Here is a 19405-nt window from a genome sequence, read left to right as displayed (position 1 = left end):
TAGATAGATAGATAGATGGATGGATGGATGGATGGATGGATAGATAGATAGATTAGATAGATAGATGACTGATAGATGATAGATGATAGATGATAGATAGATAGATAGATAGATAGATAGATGACAGATAGATAGATGATAGATAATGATAGATGATAGATAGATGATAGATAAATGATAGATGGATAGATGATAGATAGTTGATGGATAGATGATAGATGATAGATAGACGGTTGATGGATAGATGATAAATAACCTCTAACCCTAACCCTCTGCTAGGCCCCCCTTCTTTCCCTCTGAACCTCTTTTCTCCCATGCCTTCCCCCAGTGTGTTCATGATTGAGGACAATGACCCCTGCCCCCAGTAAACATTCACAGTCCACAGTCTTGCTGGAATGGACAGAATCTTGGGGCAGCTCCTCTGTCCATAAGAACCTGGAAGGGCCCAATTTTGTGCAGTATCCATTGCTGCTGTGTGTTATGGTTACATTTTATTTCCAACCAACAGGAGCTTCTCAGATATGCCAGAACTGTCCCATCAAAGTGGAGACTTTCACCACCCTACACCTGCACAGGTGCCCTAACTGATCTCTGGGCTTGTTTTTCCACCATGGTGGTGGACGAGGAAGGTGGAGATAATCATTACTCTTGGCATTGATGGAGAAGATGAGTGAAGGCCTAAGTGTCTTCCAAAGATGCTAAACCAGGGTATGGGCCATATCTATTCCAGGATGAGAAGGGTCCAACCTGGCCTGGCCAAGGATGAGAGTCTGAGGTTTGGGGTTCTAAGCTTCTACCTGCAGCTCACAGCTCACTCACCTACTTCATAGATGATAGGATGAAATTCTCGGGAAGGTAGACCCCCATCTGAGAACGACTGCAGGCCAGGTGGCTGTGAGGCTTCCTATGATACTTGCCTTTACCCACTGTTAGGAGCCTTTCGATTCTGGGGACCTTGGAGGAGCTTTTCTGATTCTCTTGGTGCCTGGGTTTCTGAGTAGGCTTTTCCCTTCAGCTGAAAGGGAGAGTTGTTTTTGTTTTTTAATATTTATTATTTTATTTTATGTGTATGAGTGTATTGTCTGCATGTATGTAAGTGCACCCATGTCATTCAATGCCCATGGAGGTCAGAAAAGGGAGTTTGATTCCTCTGGAACTGGAGTTACAGATGGTTGTTAGCCAACCTGTGGGCTCTGAGAATCTAACGCAGGTCCTCTACAAGAGCATCTAGTGCTCTTAACTGCTGACTCTCCAGCCCAAAAGAGAGATGCTTAACCTCCTTGGAGTCCGTTCAGTCATGAGAACAAATGGAAATAATAAAATATTTTCAATAAAATAAATTGATAATCAGATACACATAAAATTCCAGCCAAATAGTAAAAAAAAAAAATGTGACTGATAAAATATGTTCAAAATACATTGTTAAAGAAAAATCCTTTAGCAGGGAGCTAAAGGTATAGGTCAGTTGGCAGAATGTTTGCTTGGCATGCATGAAGCTCTGGGCTTGATCCCCCACTACCACTAAACCAGGTGTGGTGGTGTAGGCCTGTAATACCAACACTCAGGAGGTAGAAGGAGGAAGATCAGGAATTCAAGGTCATCCTCAGTCACATAGCATGATGAGGTCAGCTTGGGATAGATGAGACATTATCTAAAAAAAAAAAGGAAAAAAAAAAGAAAAACACACTCTTTACCAAATAAATTGAGTGCTCTGTGTTGGATGCATGTGAGTGTGTGTGTGTGTGTGTGTGTGTGTGTGAGAGAGAGAGAGAGAGAGAGAGAGAGAGAGAGAGCCATCAATCAATCTGGAATGATACATTACGAAGTATTTGTCTTATTTTAATTTTCTTGTGGTAAACATACTTAGTGCTGTCACAAATAAACAAATAATTCTGGTTAAAGTAATGATTGGCAGGAGAGGAGCCTAAGGCATCTCCAGGGAATGAGGGAAACTGTGCCTCTGGATGTGAAGGCCTTTGCACAGACCACCTGTTGTTTTCTCCATCAATGGAATGCCTTCCCGCCAAGCCTTCCCAGTTTATTTCCCTCTTCCTCCTCTCTGGAGCATTCTTCCATTTGTTTACTCCTAGGAACTTAGGCACTTATGCTTCTGAGTACACTGAGGGCCCTCAGGATGGGTGTGAATCAAGGCTGGATCAGATTCCCTACGTTGTCGTCAGAGGCATCACGGCCTGCTTCAGGGGAAGGACGTGTTGAAGAGTAAACACATGACATCTTGAAGAGAATCAAAGAGGAAAGATACACTTAGATTGATCAATGATAGATTGCTGAAGACACCACATACCAATTACAAGACAGAGAGATCAAGTCAGAACTGAGCTCAAACTCCCTCCTTGTTGGCTGTTTGGAGGTGTTATGTATGCAGCTAGGGGAGAAAACTCACCTACGGTCTCATTCAGCTATAGAGCATGCTTGTTGTAATTCCTACCTGACATGACGAATCCGTAGGTGGAACTGTGGCACAACAGTATTAGGGACACCAACTACTTTATGATTGGATTGGTGTCACACTCAACAGCAGGTAATATGCATCTGGTATTATAACCCTGTTCAAAATACTGTGGCTGGGGAGGTCATGGGACCAGGTTGGGAAAATACTGACATTATTTCCCTATGTGTTACAACGTCAGAGACCACTACAAAAAGATCCCCAGACCCAGAATGACAGTCTCCAGATACCAGATAAGGGACTGCAGCAAAGCTGTGGGGGGAAAGAGTCTTTTCAAGGCAGAAACCACAAGCTGCTTCATTCCTGTGGGATTGGCAGTTTCAAGGACAGTGGGGTCACACTGACTCTTAAATGAAGCAATAAGCAAGTTTACAGAAGCCAAAGCAAGCAATTGTTAGTTGTTTTCTTAACAGATTTATAGAGACCTTGACAGTAAGGAGCTTTCTGATTATTATTATTGTTATTATTTCAGCATATTACCAAGAAAGACAGGATATTGTTTAGGTTATTTTCCCTTGGGTGGGCAAGAACATAGCTGCGATATCTGGTTAGCTATTTCTGAAAAGAAAAAAATCTTCTCGGGGAAGTGACTCACTGGAACTAAGTTCAGACTAAGCTCGTCTGCTCAGCTAGCTGCAGAGCTGGCTTGAAGAGAGGCTTAAAGTGAAGTCCGCCTCATCACAAAAGGACATGCTGTTGAATTTCCTTCTAAATTTCTAATGGAACACAGGAGTTCCTGTTTCCAGAGGGAAACAATTAATGTAGAGACTTTATCTGGTCAAAGCGCTGAGAATAAATGACGATGAGTGCTCGGCTCCCGATGAACCTACATCCTACCCCAGACACAGACAACCTTGCTGGAGGATGGGGAGGAGTTCCATGAAATGCTGCCATCAGGATAGAACATCACATGGCCTGTGACCATCAGGATATAACAGGACACAGTGGTGCCATCAGGATACAACATGACATGACTGTGGCCATCAGGATACAACATGACATGGCTGTGGCCATCAGGATACAACATGACATGACTGTGGCCATCAGGATACAACATGACATGACTGTGGCCATCAGGATACACCATGACATGGCTGTAGTCATCAGGATACAACATGACACAGTGATGCCATTAGGATATGACACTGCTGTAGTCATCATGATACAACATGACATGACTGTGACCATCATGATACAACATGACATGACTGTGGCCATCAGGATACAACATGACATGGATGTGCCTTCATGATACAGCATCACACAGCTGTGGCATCAAGATACAACATGACACATGGCCATAATGATACAACATGACAACGATGTGCCATCAGGATACAAGTTGACATGCAGTGCCATCATGAACACACAACAGCAATGACCACCTGAACAAGACGGGGCCCTTAATCTTTCTTAATCTTTTGAATAGAGGTATTACCCACCATGCCCCATATCTTTCTAAGGAGCTATTGACTCTAAATGGTTGTGGGGAGGGGTGGGGGTATATTAGTTACTTTCCTGTTGCTGTGATAAAACGCCATGTCCAAAAAGCAACTTATGGACAAAAGATTTTATTTTGGCTCACAGTTCCAGGAGAGGGACGGAGTCCATAAATGGTAAGGAAGTTATGGCATGGTGGCAGGAACAGGAAGCTGGTTGATCACATTTTACACACAGGAAGCAGAAAGAAAGAACAGGTCCCCAATGTTGTACTTCCTCCAGCAGTTCCACCTCCTAAAGGTCCCATAACCTCTCCAAACAGTGCCACTCACTGGAGACCAAATGCTCAAAGCATGAGCCTTGGAGGGCATTTCTCAATCAAACCACAGCAGGGTGTCACTCTGTTCAGTGATGTAGCCACTGGGGGACTAAATGGGAAGGAGTGCAGAGGGAGGGGAATGGGGGTGACAGAGGGTAACTGGGGGATAAAATGATCAATACGTTGTAATTATACATATGCACACTGTATGAAACTATAAACAAATAAAAAGATCAATAATAAAGAATGAAGGAATTGTGATAAAACTAAACCCTTGGTCAGCTCAGCCTGCCGGATCCTGGCATTCTGGGTGGTACTCTCAGTCACCCATGAGGGCCTGGGGTTCAAGGAACCATTGGATTGAAGACAACTGGCATTCACCCTTGGGGAGGAATGGGGACAGAAGGCCCTTTGTTGAGTTAGCCAGCTCCTGCTGAACATGATCTGGGTTAAGAGTGTGCACAGTTGCTTGTCACAAATGTTTTATTGTGTGTCTGGGCAAGTCACTCTCGCTTGTTAAGGAACAACCAGGCTTTTGTTCTCCATGGGCTTAAAATAAACCAGAAGAATTAAAGAGGTTTGGGTGGGAAGGAGCAGGCAGGGAAGGGTCCTGCGCGTGGTTTATGTTTGTTAGCTTGGCTCCTTAAGCTTTTTGCAATCGGAAACTTCCTGGGGATTTTAGTTTTAAAGTCTTCTTCAGCTCCCACTTAAAGTGGCGTTTCTGTTGATAATTTTAGAAAGCAAATTGAAATAAGAAACTGACTTGTTATTGCAGCATAATTGTCATCTCGTTAAACTGCATTGCTTAAATCAATGCATCTTAACCCTGACACACCTACCAATGGGCCACATGAAACCAACTGAATCAGTGAAGACTCTGGAGATTAGTTTTCCTTTATTTTCTTTTTGCTCATGCCCCCTTAGAAAAATACGAGAAATTCACAGATGCAGTTATTTCGGAACATTACTGATTCAATGAAAGGCAGGTCAAATGATGAGAAATGTGGGGTTCTTTTCCCCCAATTGTGAGTTTTTCTTCCTGCAGCCTGCCATCTTCCCCATGTCCACCACTGACTCTGAAGGCTATAGAATCTGATGGAAAACCATGAACACTTTTCACATAAACAGAAACGCTGGGGTCTGGTCCTGGCCATGGTTTAACTAAACTTCCATGTATATTTTCCCAAGTTTCCTCATGTGTTCCTGGTAGGAAGGTGCCTTGCCCTTCTAACTGAAAAGGATTGATAGGATTCAAAACTGATACATTTAAGGCATTTTGTGGATACCTGTAAGACCTTCAAGCGTGTTATTAAAGTAACTAACACACATACAACAAGTGTACATATCACCAAAATCTGTTAGAGAAAGGATTTATGAAGAGAAGGCAGGCTGCTAGTGCTCTCTATATGCCGGGGCCTTTCTGAGGGATGTTATGACTGACGCTCACATCCACATCTCCAAGCATAATAGGCCATATTATGAGCTCCTGAAGAACAAAGGGACTGAACAGGATAGCGATTACCCGCCCCCCTCCAGGGACCATTACGGAAGAGGGTACAGGAAGACTGTAAGAGCCAGAGGAGCTGCATGACCATATCAAAAGAAGTCTTACAGGCTCCTGGGACCTTGGTCATGTAAACATAAACAATGCTGTCAGCACGCACAAGACCTATGCAAACCCAAACAGACAAAAACCCAGCATAGAGCTGTGGAAATGGACAGCAGGCCCCAATCTTAGTCAAAGAACTATTGGCAACTGATTATTGCTGGGTGAGGAAGAGCTGATCTTTTAAAGCAAGGGACTCTAGATAGGTTGACTAGACCTCAGTGGATGACCTTGCATTGGGGGATGTGTAGGGACACTAACTTGAGTCGATAGGCCTTAACATCAATGACAGAACAGCAGCCGAAGCATTCTTGCAAGGCTTATGTTTGACTTTGTCACCGTGTGCACATCAGAGATCACGGATCATATGATCAGGTCATGTTCACAGTGCATGTGTGTATGCGCATGTGTGTGCACGCATATGCATGTGTGTATGTGTGCATATGGAAGCCAGAAGTTGATGGTTGGTGTCTGCCCCAATCACTCTCCTCATTTTTGAGGCTGGGTCTCTCACTGAACCTGAGCTAATAGCTTCAGGTAGACTGGCTAGCCAGTGAGCCCCAGGGACCCTTCTGCCCTCAGCTCTGCAGGTCTAAGATCACAGGTTCAGGTGTCACGCCCGAGTTTCTTACACTGGCACTAGGGGATGACCTCAGCTCTTCCTGCTTGCAAGGCAAGGGCAAGCACTTTAACCAGCTGAGCCAACCAGTATGAGAGCCAACACTCTCATACTCAGTTTAATGTCTAACACACTGACCCTCAGACTTCCTCTCATAGCTGTTGTTTCTCAAAGCTGTTGCAAGGAATGAAAGGTGTGCTGAGTGTCCCTGGAGCTGGACAGATGTGTGCAGGAAATGGAAACTGTGCATGCTTCCTTTGTCATCAGATCTGTTCTAGAATGAGCACCGCAAAGATTGCTCCATCAGAATCTCACATAGGAGGCCATGAAGGTGAGCCTACTTAGGATAATAGTGAACTGATTCAAAAATGAGCTCTCCAGAGCCAGAGGTTGTCAATTATCATAGTATAGAAGTTATACCTTGTCATGGATCAGGTTGTGCACTGTCCTGGAAGAAATTCCTACGCTAAAATCCAAAGCCCAAGAAGCACCAAGTGTGGGCTCACTTGGGGACAAAAATCACTGAAGATGTAACTACTAAGAGCACAGTCCTACTAGCAGAGTGGTTGTTGACCCAGAGTGACGGGTGTGCTTGTGAAAAGGGGCTGGGGCACACAGGCATGTGACCACAGACAGTTCACTGTGAAGACCAGCGTCTCACGACAGTGGCAGCAAGCCCTGCCACCTCCACTGAGATGATGCGTTCCTGCAGAACACACCACTCAGGGCGTGAGATCCTGTCACAGCAAAGTAAGATTTCTTAGGGTCTGCGAAAAAGAAAATGAAAGCATTCTAACCCTCCATCTGTAAAGGTACAGAAACAATGCTTTAAAAGAATGCCATGGGGTCAATATTAAAGTAAAAAGCACACATATTGGCACACACAACCTCTTCAGACTCAGATTTGGGTGGAATTGAAATGGAAAGAAAAGTCCTCCCTGTGCGACTCGTGTCTATCCGCAGCCTCACCTGCCAGCGTCCCCTTCACAGGACTCTCTTCCTGTCAAACGCCTTCATCTGCTTCTGCCTAATTTATCTTTACACTCCTTGCACCTTGCACAGAATCCATGGCAATTCCACAAGAGTTTCACAAGAATAATATTTATTAGTCTTTTAAGAGTGAGTCACGATTTCCAGGAACCTGACCTACAACTAAGAAGTATTATTTCAGTTCGTCTGTGACCCCAACCCTAGTGGGTGGCTTACTTCCTGGGTGTCATTTGGATTTTAAACATTTTCAGTGAGTATGGATTTAATGTCCCACATCCTGGTACAAATAACGTATATTACTTCACTTCCTAAATGAACTTATTTCTGACTCCAAAGCTCTGTCTCCAGGATGATGGGGAGATTTCTGTTTTACTTTGTTTACAAATGCACTTACTATTTAATCTGCTTTTCCTCTCCAGCATTCCATGAGAACTATTCCATGGATCAGTGTATATTTCTACCCCACTAGGACACGCTCAGTCTCACAGAGAAGCTGCCAGAGTAGATTCTCTTTTTATTTGAAGATTTATATTTATTTTGCATGTATGACTGTTTACCTGCATGCATTTATGCAGAGCACACATGTGCCTGGTGCTCTCAGAGGCCTGAAGAGGGTGACCCCCAGAACTGGAATTACAGGTGGTTGTGAGCTGCTATGTGGGTGCTGGGAACCGAACCCAGGTCCTCTGCAAGAACAGCAAGTACTCCTAACTACTGAGCCATTTCTCCAGACCACAAATTATTTTTAAAATATTTTATTATGTTACGTGTATAACTGCATTGCCTGCATGATGTAACTGCACCTGCATTGTGAAATGCTCACAGAGGTCAGAAGAGGGAGTTGGATCCCTTGGAATTGGAGTTACAGATGGCTGTTAGCCATCATGTGGGTGCTGGGATTTGAACTCAGGTCCTCTGCAAGAGCAGCCAGTGCTCAACCACTGAGCCCCCTCTCCAGCCCTCAGAGTACAAACTCTTAATAGGCATTTAGGATTAGCTTCTGGAGGACCACACACTACCCCAATATCTTTTCCCAAAGCTTTAGTGTTGTTCCTTTCTAACTCTGCTAGTCATGTTTCTGAGAATAGCCAAGCAGATAACTAAGTACCCATCACTTTCTCTCTATCCCGTGACCACAGACCTCACTTTGCACCTTCACCTAATATGCTGCAAGTGCCTGCAAAGACCAAGTAGAGGTAGGCCTGACTGCCTACTGCTATAGGTGAAAGGCAGCCCAAGGGCGCTGCACAGCAGGACCTGCCACCTCCCTGGAAGGACAAAGCACTCTGCCAGGTTTGGGTTGAAAGAGTTCTCAAGTATTGACCTTAGTTGAGCTGTGCCTGTTGTAACTGGCTTGCTCCACACAACTTCTTCACAACTCTATGTGCTGGTTGTCACACCCACTGGGGAGGAATTTTGATCACTTTTGGTTTCTGTTCGGATGTTTTGGGTTTTTAGTTATTGAATTCTGTTAAGTAGCCACACTGGCCTGCAACTCTCAGTGACGCACGGAGGTGCCCCCAGCACTGCCATCGGAGGCCCGTGCTACCATTCCGGTTCATATTTGGGTCCAGGAATGCTTCCTCGAGTCTAGAGAGTAACCAGCATGGGGTGAGCATTGCCCACAGCAATCCAGAGTGTGCTCTGTTTTCTGTCTGCCATGATTTGCTTTGAGCTGCTATGATCTAACAGCTGTCTCCTTAGAAGGCAAATCTGCATCAGTGTCAGTATTGACTCCAAAGGCTTTCATCAAGGCCTGAAGCCCAGAAGCCCGGGAACCAATGTTTGGTCTGGTACCTTACAAACGTAGCCTGTTCCAGTGACCTGGGCATAGCTGCCTTCTCTGCCTCTCAGGAAATCCTCTCCACTTTGCAGGTATCTTCACTTTGGGAAGAGCAGATTCCTCCTTGACTCCCCAAGCACTCCCCCGCTCCTCACCTTAGGGACACCCCACTCTTCACCCTAGGGACCACCCCCCCTCCTCAGCTTAGAACCACCCCACTCCTCACCTTAGAACCACCCCACTCCTCAGCTTAGGAACTATCCCACTCCTCACCTTAGGGACACCCCACTCCTCAGCTTAGGGACACCCCACTCCTCACCTTAGGGACACCCCACTCCTCACCCTAGGGACCACCCCACTCCTCACCTTAGGAACCATCATCCCCCTCTTCACCTTAGTGGGGGTAGTGGAGGGGAGAGGAGAGGCGAGGAGGGGAGGGCAGGGGAGGGGAGGGGAGGGGAGAAAAACAGACAAAAGCAAACTCCTGAGCAGACAGGGCTGGTGGACTGTGGGGTCACACCTCCCTTAGGAAGAAGCCAGAACTTAGAACATCTCCCCAGACTCCCCTTCTTCCATTCCCAGTTTGCAGGCTGGTATAGGAAGCTCTGTGGTTGGTGTTGGGGCTGCACACTGGGAATAGTTTTCATGGCCCCAAGCATACATGGCTCCCAGACGTGTGCCACCTGCCTACCCCACATCCAGGAACGCACCCTATACAACTCATAGCTGCCTTGAGTTCATGTTACATAGGAAAATCAATTACAGGAAGGCCCAAGCCTGATTTGGAACAGTGGACAGACAGCATCTCTCTACCATCCCTTAGTATAATGTCAGAGAATCATCGCTTTCCCATGATACCTTAGGGCTTTGCTCATCCATGTTAACTAAAAAAAAGAAATACAAACCACAAAACACACTAAAATGGCATAGACTCCTTATTTCTTCAGCTTTGAAGCACGTCTAGCACTGTTAATTATGCTTTGACAAATGGTCTCCTACTGTATATCCAAGAACCACTACAAAGAACCTCAAGAATTACTTCTGGACTCTTCCTAAAATCTGAAAAAGTGTGTGCATATGTGTGTACATGCATGTATGTGTGCCATGTGCATGTGTGCATGCCTGTGTCTGTATATGTGCATTTGTTTGTACACTTGTGCCTATGTACATATGAGTGTATGACTGCAGATGTACATATGTGTATATGTCTGTTCCTGTTTGTGTATGTGTTTGTATTACTGTTTCTGTGCATGTGTGTCTGTCTATGCATGTGACTGTTTATGTATGTGAGTATATGCCTGTTGCATGGACCTATGTGTGTTTGTGTGTGTGCATATGTAAGTATGCTTGTACCTATGAATATGTATGCCTGTGCTTGTGTGTATGTGTTTATCTGTGCCTGTGTGTGCGTGTGCATGTGTGTGTGTATGTGTGTGTGTGCACGTGTGTGTGTGCTGGTTAGATTTTTGTCAACTTGACACAAACTAGAGTCACCTGAGAAAAAAGACCTCAACTGAGGAATTGCATCCATGGGACGAGCCTGTGGGCACATCTGTGGGTCCTTTCCTTGACTGCTAATTGAAGCAGGAGAACCCCACCATGGCGGTGCCATCCCTGGACAGGGATGCCTGAGCTGTATAAGAAAAGAAGTGATCAGCCCAGCGGAGCAAGTCAATAAGCAGTGCTCTTGCAGGGTCTCTGCTTCAGGCCCTGCCTCCAGGTCCCTGCCTTGAGTGCTTGCCCAGGTTTCCCTCACTGCTGGTCTGTCTGTTGTAAGTTCAAGATGCACTAAACCCTTTCTTCCCCAAGTTGTTTAAGGCCAGAGTGTTTATCACAGCAAAAGCAAATCAAACTAAAACAGTGGTGTGCGTGTGTGTGTGTGTGTGTGTGTGTGTGTGTGTGGAGGGTCTGTGTATGTGTGTATGAGTGCCTGTGCCTAGGTGTGTATGTATGGGTGGTATGTGTATGTTTGTATGTGTGCATGTTCACATGTGTGCATGTTTGTGAATGTGTGTACATGTGTCTGAGTGGTGTGTGCATTTGTGTGGTGTGTGTACATGCCTATGCTTATATGTATGCATGTGTGCATACATGTGCACATGTGTACGATGTGCTTGTGTGTATGTGTGTATGTTAGTGTGCATGCTTGTGCTTGTATGCATGTGTATATGTGTATGTGCATGTGTGCATCCCTGTGCTTGTTTGTGTGCATGCCTGTGCTTGTATGTATGTGTGTGTTTACATGTGCTTTCATGCACAAGTGCACTAACTCATTCTCAGGCCTTGTGTGCTAAAACCAGCCCCACCGACCGTTTTATTAGTGTCTGCACATCTGGTGCAGAGCGGCAGTGAAGGCCTGGTGCCTGCAGTAGCTCTGGTAATTAGCTCTGAATGAAACAGTCATAAATAGCCATTAGCCATTCCCTCAGTCAGGTCCCAGAGCCCTTTAAAGGCCACAGAGAAATCAATGCATTCTTGCTGAAAACCCGTTACAGCCACACACCCAGGTACTATCCCCACATGCTCAGGAGCAGCTTAGTGGCTGCTGTTCAGAGAGCTTTCTGTTGAGTTCCTGATGGGGCCAGAGTGAACAGGTGGGCAAACAGCATGGAGAGAAGGCTGATGGCTAAGAAAAAGGTAGAAAAACATTTACTGGGCAAGGGAGCCAAGGTCTGCAGGAACTGGGCTTATTCAGTCAGACAGCATCCGAGTTTGGACTTAGCCCTTCCCCTCAATGGTCTGTGAACTCTAAACCTTCAGATGAGAAGTGACCTGATGTCACTTCTTCAATGGAACTCCAGGAGCAGAGAAACAAGCACAAAGCCTCCAGAAAACGAAACTCATCTCTCTCCTGGAAAGGTGGATTGTGAAACCCTGTGTTGTTGGGAGACAGTTAAGCCTCACCATCCAGCCACAGATGCTGTGGCTTCCGCAGAGCTGAGCACCAGCACCGGGGCATCTTGACTGACACCGTTGGAAGTCTGGAGAGGCCCCAGCACTTACTTATCTGGTTTATTCCCTTGGCTTGGTTGTGTCTCCTCTTTCTAGTCCAGACAGATTTACGTAGAAAAGCCTGAGCTCAACCTTCCCATATCAACCATCTAGACACAGTCTGATCATTCTCAGGACACTTAACCAGAGCGCTCAGAAACAGCCCAGTGGCACCTGGTGGCGTTTTCTCTTTTGCAGGGGTTCTACGGTGCCCGGCCTCAGACACCGGAAGTGTGAGCCCAAACACTTCTTGAACACTTTGGCCTTGTCCATCTTAACATCTCCTGTGCCCCAAGTTGCCATATTGCTGTACACATTATCCTCTTGACGTATTTTTAGCATGTCCTACACATACACACACAGAAACAGGCATACACCATACACACATGTGTGCATCTTGTTAATGATGTTTCCTGCATTGTCCCACCACCTACTCGTCTAGAGACACCCTGACACATTGATAGACACTGGGCCAGGACACCCATGCTCCAATCCTCATCCTATGTTCAATGCATGAAGCTGGCCTGGTTCGTTGGTCCCATAAGGCAGAATTCTCAGCCTGGGCTGACACTGCTGTCACTAGAGTGGTTGGTGACTAAGACCATGGCGTAGCCACTGGTGCTATTTTGTTTACTTATTTTCCTGTGCCTGACAACTTCTCACCCTCAAAGGACAGGGCTGCAGGTGAGTCTTTCAATAAACAAAGTCCCTACAGTAGAAAACACCAACTGCAAACTATATACTTCAAAAAGAAAGAAAAGAAAAACGGTCAGATGCTGCTTCCAAGTCCTCAAATCAGGCCCTTGGGGAGGGTCTTGACACAGAATCCGTAATTTCAGCACTCAGGAGGCTGACGTGAGAGGATCATCACAAGTTCAGGCCCAGCCTGGGCTGCAAAGTGTGGCCCTGTCTCCAAACACAAAAACAAAAGGCCTGCCTTCCATGCGTTATCATGACGTTCTAATTCCACATGGATAGGACATATGAACCATATTAAACATGCAATCGAGTCACAGTGACCACGTCATTACTGTCTGCTGACTGGCAGTTCAGTGCGTGTCCTTTACTGTCACTAAATCTCAGAGTGAATCTGCCTGCCTGGGGCTAGGTCAGTATCACTGGGCATAGGACATCGAGCTCATGACCGGCCTTCAGCCTGGAACATTCCTTTTCTTCCCTCCAGCAGTCCCAATCAGCCGATCCTCCAAGGTCTGGGTCAGATTCCACTGCTGGGCTCTGTAAAGCCATCCCTACGAGGAACTCTGGCCCTTGCAGTCCATGGCACTCATCTGACAGCAAGACAACCCTATGTTATTTTAACACATTTGGTCATTTCCACTTATATTTTTTTCTCTCCAAACAGATATTATATTTTTCTCTATTTTTCCTGTCCACGGAATTTAGAATGGCATATAATATTTGGTAAACATCCAGAAAACAAATCAGTCCTCTGACAAAGGAGGGGGTGGGAAGCTAATCTGATTTTGGCTCAACTTGAAATGAGCTAGAAACAGTATTTTAAAACCTCAAGTAGGATTTTCATGTGATAGTAAGAGGTACTTTCTTAGTTGGCAAACACATTGTGAGCAAAAAGACCGTGAAACCATACAAGGAAAGCTGCTGAATTTGGAGACCCAGACTCCGGTTCCAGGTCAGTGCATGCTCAGCTGAGTCCTCCAGCCGTCAGGTCGGCTTTAGAAGGCTCAGCTGCCGGGCAAACTCACCACTGCAGACTGACCTGCAAGGCAGGTTCAGCATTTACATTCTGTCTGTGAGTCTTGTGACTCGTTCTTTTAAAGACAAGTCTTCCAGGTTACAGCTTCCTCCTGGACACCCCTATTCTCCTGAGCATGGGTGATCAAATTTGAAAAGAAAGAAGGAAAATGTAGTGCGGATAGGGAAAAGGGAAAGAGCTTGCAGGAGGCTGGATCGTGGGTCTCTGCTGCCCTCCTCAGAGGGAAGGGCAGCAGTGGGGTTTCTGCAGACCAGACTCAAAGGAGAAAGAGGCTTCTCCTGCAGTCACGCTGGGGAGGGAGGATTTTCCAGGGAAATAACTTCAGTGTGGACTCAGTTGACTGTCTCTGCGCCTGAAATCCACTTGTTAAGAGTTAAGAGTGTTAATTGGAAAGCTAATCAAATAATCTGTGTAATCACTCAAACCTGCACTGACCAAGCAACTGCAAGGACCCCAGAGAGAAGGTTCTCTCTCCCTGGGCACAGTCTAAAAGCCTGCTCCTCAGCTGTATGTAAGCCGCCCACTCCTGGCTGGCCAGTCATCTACTAAGTGCCTATGTTTTTGATAGAAGCCTCCTTGCCCTCTCAAAGGGCCTGCAGATCGGACGCTGCCTAGGGGGTCCTGCTCGCTCTTAGCTTCCTTCTCTACCCACCATGGACTCCAGACCCTTTCCTCCACTGTCTCCCCCCACCCCAATCACACCCTGTAAACTTTTCCCTCTTGTCCACATCCTGGTACAAAGATCAGTCATTCATAAAAACCTCACCTCAAAATCACTCCTTAGTGGGACCTTCTCCAACCGTTTCTGTCAAAACCCATATTTGGTGATATTCATTTAAGCCATCAGGTGTAGAGTGTTAGATGTAAGTGTGAACTTCTCTCCTAGAGCCCAGCACAAGCCACACGGAAAGGAAGGTGACAGACAGAAAAGCAAATGCTTTTCAACTGAAGACAACCGAACAACCGAAGACAGCTTTCTGGTAGAAACGTGTGTCACCGTTAAGATGAAGAGAGAGCTCTGTCTGATTTGAGCAGAAAAACAGGGAGAGGACATTTTTAAAAGGGCTTTTCTCTACAGGAGAAACAAAATTCAACATTGAAGAAGTTTAAGCAAGAAAATATATCAAGTGAAAACAGTTCATGAGGACAGAAAAACACAATCCTAACATTTCATAACCAATTATTTCATATGTTTAATGAAATAGAGAAATGGAATATAAAGAAATCATATAAATCACTAATCATAACATATAATAAATTATTGGAATAAAAAGAAATAATCAGACATATATCGTTAGAGATGCAATAGCTAAATAAAAGTGAAAATGATTGCCTCAGAAAGCAAATATTAACGGTGTTGTCATACCCTTCTGTTTGAAGCTGTTGAAGACCCCAGAACATCTTAGTAAAAAGAAAACAAAAATAGAACAAAGCATGGCAACATGATTGTAATCTCAGCACCAGGGAGGGCTGAGGCAGGAGGATCTTGAGTTGGAGGCCAGCATGGACTAGATAGCAGGGCACTGTCTTAAAGAAGAGAGGAAGAGGAGGAAGAGGAGGAGGAGGAGGAGGAAGAAGAAGAAGGAGAAGGAGGAGGAGGAAGAGGAGGAGGAGGAGGATGAAAGGAGAGGGGAGAGGAAGGAGGGGAAGGGGAAGAGGAAGGAAGGGGAACCACCAACAACGAATCCCTGCATTATAAAGGAAGAGAGGACAGCCACTCACCACCCCTCTACTAGATCTTGGTTTGTACCTCCTTTTTCCAGGTTCATTTTGACTTACAGCTTTGTACTTTGGCTCATTGAAACTCCTGAAATGCTTTGCTCTCTGTTTTGAGACTCCTTCTGCATCCCCACCGTCTTCCAGGTATACTGCCGAAGGCTATTGCTGCACTTTTGAAAGTTGTCTGCAGCAGATGCGGCTGTCCTTGAACTTCCGTTGCACATGTACTCCTGTCCAAGAAGGAGCTTTGTCCTTCTCAGTACTTAAAGAGGCAGCAGGTTGAATGGACTCAGACTTAGCTTGCAGCCCACAGGCCGAAGATGCTGAGTGGGTTGCCATTGGGAACCGCTGCTGTCAAGCTCAGCACGGATGAGTTGAGCAGTCTGTGAAGTACTCAGGAACACAAGAGATACTGTTGGAACTCAAGCAGCAAGAAACCAATGACAGGCCATAGACTGAATCCAACCTCCAAACACTCTGTGCTCTGACCCAGGATCGGTGCTTGGGTGAAGCCGACCAGCACAGAATACTCCAGGGCTGTTCTCAAGCTTGGGGTCACTCTCTCCATTTAGAATTCACAGCCAAAGGACTAAGGGTAGGGATGGGAAGATGAGGCAGAGAGGAGAAACTAAATTCCCTAAAAGAAAGGTTCTGGTTCCATTTTAGAGGTGATATTCCTGTCTTCCGAATTTTCCAAAAAGGTAGTTTCTCCACGTTTTTAAAAAGTTTACTTATTCTTTTATTTAGTTGTATATATGTGAGCCTGCATGAGTTTATATGCACCACATGCATGCAGGAACCAGAGGAGGCCAGAAGAGAGAGTTGGAATCCCTGGAACCGGAGTTACAGTCTTGCGTAGGAGCTGAAAACAGAATCCGGGTTCTGTGCAAGAATGGTAAGCGTTCTTAGCTGAGGAGGATCTCTCCAGTCCCAGGTATTCAGCATTTGGTTCTTGATTGAACCTCACAACTGCTGACACTCAAGCAGGCCAACCAAGAGCAGGATCTTCATTGACCTTAGCTAAGGGCAGATCAGATGTCAGTAAACACAGTCTCAAGGCAACACACTGACTTCCAGACTGCTAAGAGAGCAGGACCCTAGTGATGTGACATTGACATGGAAATTCCTTCCTTAATCTGTAACTGTGTCTTTAAAGACAAACTCTGTCTAAGAGTTTTCTCAAGAAATCTGTAGCCTCCAGCCCTCAAACATTTGCTCACAACTGATACTTAAGTCCAGGCTAAAGTAGACCCCAGGCTGAGGAAGATTTATGTGGTGTTATGAAATATTCTGCTGTCTAGTCACCAAATAATGACTTCATGACCCAATAAATATTGAGTAACTGCTCAGCTGCTTCATTAATCAAATGAAAGAAAGCTAAAAGTTAAAAAAAGAATAAGTTTTACCTCCCAAACGTTTGAAAAGCTGTAAGTCTTAGTATCAATGACACACTACTTTGTACAAAAGAAATTTTGCTAGTAGCAAAATTTTAGAAACATTCTAAATACCTATAGCCAGTCAGAGGAAGATTCAGTGACTGGATAATTATTCATCCATTGAAACTATGTTTTCAAAGACTGGAAAAAATCATGGAGAAAGTATTCTAATAAAATAATTTGCAAGGCAAGATATAAACTACATGTAGTATAACTCTATTCCATAAAAAATGCATAAGCTTTTTCCCTTAAATAGCAATGCAGTACAGTGTCAAGATAGTAAAATTGTCATTGGTTTTCACATTTGAATGCCTTGTAACCCTCACGTATTGCAATGTGAAAATGTGTTATTTTTTAATTAAAAAAATCTGAATAATATTACCTTCTCAGTAACACTCACGTCCTCAAGGACAGCACTCACTAAGTAAGGAAAACAGATGTGAGAAGCAATTGCCTCAATTCCAGGGAGACTAAGAGGTCTGATTCAATTAGGGGAGAAAAAAAATCGTTACTTTTTCCCTTCCAAGATCTTTTCGCACATGTTGTCAGAAGCAAAGACAGAACACAACAGAGCACGTGGAGTGCTAAATCAAAAGGAAATGGATACACTTTTAAAGGTGTGCTTTGGAGTGATGGCGATAGTGAACTTCCTCACAGCACGTTGCCGTGGTAACACAGCACCCTCTTCTCTTCTACCCTTGGTCCCTGGTTCTCCTGCTGTCCTCACACTCCCGAACAGGAAAATAAATCAAATTATACCAACAGAAAGCACAGTATTTTCCAAAGAGAGGCCTGGCGTCTCTCCTTTTATTCTGTATGGTGCTTGAAGAAAAGCTCATGAGAATTCATCACTGAACCTCTGTAAATAGAAAAGCCTTTGGAAGTACCCGGCAGCCTCCCCTTCCCCACGCCAGGCAGGCGTCCTGTTAGTTAGTAAAAGCTGTGCGGAGGGGTGAGGGAAGCCTCTGCCGTAATGTATTATGCTTCTATTTTATGAACTAGTTTCTTGAATGATAAATCAGCGCTCCTGAAAGGAGAAAACCTCTGTGGTGAAATTCTTCTCTTTCGTGTTACTCAGTTCGAGAGAGAGGGAGAGAGAGGGGGAGAGAGAGAGAGAGAGAGAGAGAGAGAGAGAGAGAGAGAGAGACAAAGTATAAGCCTAGTGTTTTACCTGTGCTGACCACCTACCACAGATGTGTGGATGACACCCCAATATGGTTCCAGTTCCCTCACCCGATTAGTTGGAATTGCAGTTTTGCAAACCAAGAAAAAAAAAAAAAAAAGGAAAAAACTGCCTCATGGAATTATTACTGTATTTTACAAATATCCACTTGGCATCTGGCAGCTACATAACCCAAAACCAAATCATGCTCATCAGTCCGATCACAGGACCCCAAAGCTTCGGATCCAGTTCCCGTCAGAAGTTTAGCCATCATGCAGCAGTGAAGCAGGGCACGGGCCATGGGGAACCCCTGTTGTTCTTTGCCTAAGAGACCTGCAAGGACTATCCTTGGGTCTCCCAGATTGACCATTCCATATTTTTAATCCCACACCATGAATATATTCTTTCCATTTACATTTCATGACCCCTGACCTCCATAGCTCTGTCCCTCAGATTCTGAACTAACGGCTTTCTCTCTGTTCTTTCTTCTCCTGGCCGCTTTGCTCCATAAACTATTTTACCAGGAAAACCAGTAGTCTGTAACTTGGCGGCATTGTTCGTCCCCCTTTCTTTCCCTCCAACCCTTCCCTTTTTTCTCTCCCTCCCTCCGTCCCCCTTCCTCCCTCCCTCCCTCCCTCCGTTTCTTCCTGTCTTTTTATCTTCTTTTTCTTTGGTTTTAATTCCTATATAGCCTTTCTATAGTAGCCCAGGTTGATTTCAAGTTCAATCTTTTCACATTCAATTGTCTTCTCCCCTTTGTGAAAGACCAGTGGGATATATTTCTATGTTGGTCTATTTCTAGACTCAATTCCATTTAAATATTTGTCTGTTCTTTCACCAGAACCAGACTCTCCAAGACAGGTAGTGTTGATCCTCTGACTTGGCTTCTCAATATTTTGTTGGTTATTTTCTTAACTGTGGATGATATTCACTTAAATTTTAAAATTCTTTTTTTACTTTTATATGTGTGACTGTTTGCCTTGCCTGAATGTATATATGTGCATCATGTGAGTGCCTGATGCCCACAGAGGCCAGAAGAGGGTGTCAGATCCCCTAGAACTGAAGTTACAGATGGTTGTGAGCCACCCGATGTGGGTGCTGAGAACTGAATCTGGGTCCCGTCCCCCGTCCCCCC

This window comes from Nannospalax galili, unplaced genomic scaffold, assembly GCF_000622305.1.
Source record: "Nannospalax galili isolate Female #2095 unplaced genomic scaffold, S.galili_v1.0 scaffold503, whole genome shotgun sequence".
Classification (NCBI taxonomy): domain Eukaryota; kingdom Metazoa; phylum Chordata; class Mammalia; order Rodentia; family Spalacidae; genus Nannospalax; species Nannospalax galili.
This window is presented reverse-complemented; position numbering follows the sequence as displayed.